A 5,921-nucleotide genomic window follows, 5' to 3' on the forward strand; every position below is an offset into this window, starting at 1 on the left:
GTCAGAAGGTAACTCTCCTACAGAGAGAAGCTCAGAAGTGGTGGCTTAGGTTCTTTTGTGTCTCTCAGCTTGCTGAGAATATATATCTTCATATATCTTAAATGCACCTCTACATTACACACATAAATGTTTTTATATTCAAAAATATTCCATATTTAAGCACATTTTTCTACTGATGTGTGTATGCTGATGTTTGTGTTCTCAGTAGTGCTAAACTCTAGTTTGGAGCTTAAAAGTGAGAGATATGCCAGTTATTTTAATATTTATCACTGATTTTTATATACTCTGAGTTTCTGGCTCAATAACAGAAATCTTTCTTACAGTCTCACTGTCGAGTTACCTTCTGTGATAACTTTCATCAGTTCACTCTTCACAGAGATGTGATGTGCAAGTAGCTGATATGATAAATCTTAGCTTCTATTTCAGAGTGAACATGTGATGCTGGAAGGTGATAGAAACTATTTTCTCATTTTCTTTGGGAAAAACCCAGAAAAGTGAAGTACAAGTTACTGAAAGTGTCCAAGTGTTATTTTTATAGTGGCTATTTGTTAAAGGATGTTCTGAAGACAAACTAACAGACAGCTTGTCATATACTAAGTTTATAGGGCAACAGGCTCTGGTGTCTGGTCTTCCTTAGTCTGACCTTTTGCATGACAGCAATAAATCAGTAACCTTCCATGTCTCTCGTATTTTCCCAAGCTCTTGGGAAAAGGATGATTGAATAGAAAGAATTAGTGCTGCTGCATAGGATTTAGCATAATGGATAGATCATTAACCTTTTAAGTCTGGTATCCTGGCTTCCAAACTGGCCTACCATGGCTGCTTCAAGGAAGCAAAAATCTCCATACAATAGCAGGGGTGGTTTGTGCAGGCAAGGGGGAAGATTTCCCCAACCAGAGTAATGAGAATGGGTTGCTGTGGGGTGGGGCCGGGTGGCACTGCAGCCACAGTGGGACAGCACTGTGAGTTACACAGACCTCAGAAACATAGACAGGGACATGACACGTGTATGGCTTTCTCCACACAGCACAGCCAGAGCTAGGCACTCACTGTGCCAGAGTTATGCTGTCCTGTGGTATCATCTAGACCTATGTCCGAGGTACCTGAGATGCCTATAGCAGTGTGTCTGAGGGAATAGAAACACTGTGTGACCTACAAGTAGTCAGGTGGTTTGTTTTTTGGGGCATTTTCATTACTACCTTGGTAATAGCATCCAAATTAGCTAGTTTCAAGTCAGCCAAGGAGTGGACACCTGAATACTGATGCAGGACCTGCACTCATTTTGATGACAGTTTTTAGTTTATGTGAAAGGGCGTGTGCAATTTGCTACATCTCAGCCAAGAACTTTCCAGGGAAAACTGAATCACCGCCTAAAAGGACAGAGATATCCATACACAGCACTCTGGTAGTTGATAATATCAGAAACTCTGGTACTGTTTTCTTGAGTATCCAGGACACCTGCAAGAACAGGTATAGGGAGACCTGTGTGTTACAGGGAGACCTGAAATCTCTTTTGCAGTGGCAAATGAGGACCAGGCAGAATACCCTCAGTATCTAAAATGTACCTGCTTCCCTGATTTAGGCAACTGCTTACTGCCCTGGATATATATTTACAATGGAGTCGTATTAAGGTTTAAATTCAATGTTGGAATTCAAATAAAGTTTTTAATCTCATGTTGGATATTTGATCTGAAACAGCCTGCTCAAAGGTACAGTTTCAATTCCATTTGATTTGAAGTTACTTCACAGGATGTGTTGCAACACTTGAAAATGTATGTCAGAGGACTCAGCTTTCCATGAGAGAAAACAGCTACATGTAGAAAAAGCTAGATGGGTGACACATAATCAGACCTCAAAAGTACCAGCTAAGCATGTTCTTAATTTCTGGTAATTTTCATGAGCCCACACTGAAAACATGTGTCCATAATGCAGTTGAAATTTATAAAATCTATTTTAAAAAAAGATTTATGCTCCAGGAGCTTTAATTCATGTCTTAACAACACGCCACACTGGTCATTACAATGCTTTGTGTGTTGTCTTGCCATCTGCCTACAGAGAGAAGTTACAGTCCCATTACGTTATACTGTTGGTTCTGTGCTGAAACAGGAAAATATCTGAGAAGTTTTCAGCTTGATTGATGCTGTGATATTTTCTAAAATAATGGTAAAGGTAGCAAGTGTGCCAATTTGAGCTGACTTATGCCTCACATTAACAATGCCATGGAAATAAAACTGTGATAATTTGTACTTCCTAACGTCTTATGGCATGTTACTGGCAAGCAGCCATAGTACAAGAGGTCAGAGCAACAATCTCACTTTAGAGGAATGGAGAAAAGGCATAAACTTGTTTTCAGTCATAGTAACACCTCTTTCTGGAAAATCACATGGTAAAGTGTGGAATTTACCAGTTGGAGCAAAACTGGATTCTGACTGCTGAGGTTGCCTGCTTCAGGGATGATCAAGTATATAGCCAGTTGCTTGGTTGCCTGGGTTGTGTGTGTGTTCACAAAACTCTGTACAAAACCTATTAGGTAGAGGTTTCTCTTTTAAAAAATGGCTGTTCATGTTTAACCCTGCCCACCAGGTGTTTTACTATTATTGCCTTTATATGGTCCCCTGGGCTTTGGTGTCATTCCCAAGCAGGCGTGCTGCCACTTGCCCATTGCCTGACTAATCTCACCTCAAGAAACCTTCTATTTCTGTACTCTTCTCAAATCATGTCCTTACTGGCCTGGTTTTGCTGCTGTGCAGAAGTTTTTATTAGTTATATTAACAGTGTAAAAGTAAATTGGTTACACAGCAGCAAGCATCACAAACATCTGAGTTTCTACCAGTTATCTACACTGGCACGTGTACTCATGCACATGTATAACAGGCTTCACCCTTGAGAAATCAGATTTTCAACTTCTGTGTTTGTTTTGTGCTCTGATGATTTCAGCAGATCAGGGGAGGAGTCAGGAGCTAAGCTTGTCCTAGAAACAAAAGTGAAAATATCAGGGTGTAGAGCTAGCTGTATGGGAAAACTTCATCAGGTCAAAAATTCACAGTTCACCCACAGAGACTTCCTTGCATGGTCAAGGTGTGAGTATCAAGAAACCAGAGGACTGTCACATTGTTTCTCCATGACTTCACCTTTGAGGAGATGCAGAAACTCAAGAGGAATGTAAGGCTTTTTGCCTCTTCAGGTTTCTCTAGAAAGATCATGGATGGCCATGGCCAAATTTGAAAAGCTGACAAGAGTTTTCAAAACAAGTTCTCGTCTTCAAGCATTCAAATTACAAGTTTTTCAAGATAGCACATGTGTTCTTTCGGTAATTCACAAGATGCTCTGATGTGGTCTGTTTTCTTCTCCTGGCTGCTTCCTGCAGAGGGCTGCTGGTCATCACATGGCTCCAAAATTCTGCACTTCTGACAGGGCTCCATGGGATAGGGAGACAAATGGGATTCGTGCCCTGCAACATTCAGCATTGCAGCATTCAGTATTGTAATATGTAGTTTCTAGTACTAAACAATGCAATGCTCAATCTTTAGTGAACTGCCTGAATTTCTGGGGAGAAGTCTCTTATTACCATAATCCCAGACTGGAATTTTTCTGTGTTTTGCCTCCCTTGTTATAATCCCCACTGTTGGCACAGCCTGATGGCTGCTTTCATGCCTTCCCTTTGCCTTCCTGGCATGCTGGAGAGCCTGGATGGAGCCTGAAGCTGTCCATGCATCAAGTTATTGAAGGGGAAAGGTGACAGGGCAGGTCTTGCATCTCATCCCTGTTGTTTGCAGCATCAGGAGTCCATGGGTGCTGGAGGGATGCTGCTGCTCCCTTATAGGTGCAGCCTTTAGGACGTGAGAGGAGACTCTGCACTGCTGAGAGCTGCACAGCTCCTTGGGAAGTAAAGATGGGTATCACCAAAATGGGGCTGCTGGCACTGCGGTGTGTGCCAGGGGCTGCCCCCAGACAGGAGCAGACCACTTATCCTGTGGTTCAGTGCACTCCTCCAGGAGGTGGGCAGTGGCATGTGCAGAGTAGAAGGGTGAAATTGTGCCATGGTAACCAGCATGTTGCTGAAGTGGCTCTCTCTTGTCTCTGTAGTAACATAAAATACAAAAAAACTTACCAGTATGAGGAAGCACATTGCCATGTGCGTGCCAGAAGCACTGAGTTGTGAAATAGCTTTTTTCACCTCTCTTGTCTCTGGCCTAGAAAATTTTAAGTATAATAAAGAAATTTAAAACCGATTTAAACCCTCTCACTACTGGTATACTTCAAGTGTTTTGCAGATAATGCTTTTTATTTTTCTTGTGAGTAAATGTCAAGGCATTTGGTATTTATCTGTATTTATTCTGATAACTAACATTTATATCAGGATGGAGAGAAGAATTATACATAAGGCAGTTGTAGGGATGTGAAACAACATTGTCAGCAGCCAAAGAAAAATTATTACTTTTACTATAGATATCCTTTGTACTACAGATAATAATAGCACATGTAATTCACGTCCAGAAAACATTTCCTCAGTAGGCACAACAGGCATTTCCTGTGGACTGCAGGTTTTTTAGAGGAGTCACAGCTCTCCTTTGGTTGTATACTTCTCTGTGCCTGAGGAGCCAAGTACTGTGCAAGTAACAGGAAATAGCAAAACTAATTTTACCTCAATGTAAAGTTCAGCACAGTCAAAAGTGCTGCTGCTTCATTCAGTTGCCTTTGCAATAATAGTGTCATTAATAGGAATCTGTTTTTAAATTACAACAGGGGTAAAAATGTCAAGATGTAGCAGTGATTAGCACATCTCAAGCTGTAGGTTGTGTCTACATTTTTGCTGGCCTGAATAGTAAATGAGTTGACGTTTGCTGCTGAAACACAGAACACTGGGGAAAAAAAGTAAAAAAGCTTGCTGCTTTTTTCCCAATAGTATAGAATAGAATCACAGAATATTCTGAATTGGAGGGGACCCACAAGGATCATCTGGTGTAACTCTCAAGTGAATGGCCCATACTGGGATCCAACCCACAACCTTGGATTATTGGCACCATGTTCTAACCAACTAAGTTAATTTTGGTGTTTTCTTCCGAGTAGGGGAAAAAAAAAAAAAAAAAAAAAAAAAAAAGAAGAGAAAGGAATGGTCTTTAGTCGTTTCATTCTAGGGGTGATTCAGAGAAGGGAGCACCCTTTCTGTTGCTGAGCCAGCTGTTCTGTAATTTCCTGCATCTTTTGAAACACAGCTTGCTAGAATGGATATTTCCCCTTAAAATAAGTTGGCACTTATGGTCACTTACGGCTGACCTTTAACCACTGAACCTATTGACTGTGATATAAACTCTCCCATTATCTTTATTGCAAAGGAAGACTTCTGCTCAAATTTGGCATTCGTGTATTACTTTGACAATTATTTTTGTGTGATGGGCAGTATCACAGCAGTCTAGTATTTGAGGTCCTAAAGTCAAAGAAAACAAAATCCAGTTCCCTGCATTGCCCACAAGCTTTCTGTGCACCTCTAGCAATCACTTAGTTCAAAGGAGACTCCTTGTGCATCTTTACAAACACCTCTGAATACCTTTACAAACTGTATTAGTGCCCTTCCTTGTTTCACATGGATACTACAAACATAAGTACATGAAAGTATTTAAGACACTCTGTCACCCTGTATCTAACACCCATGTTACCTTACCACAACTATTCACTGGATGAGTAGCTCTCCAGCACTAAGACTGGTTCTTGAGACTCCACAGATGGATAGGCTTTATGTTTCCACGCTTGAGGAGCTTATTCACTGCCACAGTTCTGTTAATTATTTTCTCTGCATGCCCTTTTTCCTCTGAAAGTGTCATGTCTCAGGACGCAGCTCGTGCCTGACTTTTTTCCCCATAGTATCAGTGATATGGGAAAGATTATTCAACTGAATCATCAGGGGTTTTTTTTGTTGGTGG

Source organism: Zosterops lateralis (genome assembly GCF_965231275.1).
Source record: "Zosterops lateralis genome assembly, chromosome: 3".
Classification (NCBI taxonomy): Eukaryota; Metazoa; Chordata; class Aves; order Passeriformes; family Zosteropidae; genus Zosterops; species Zosterops lateralis.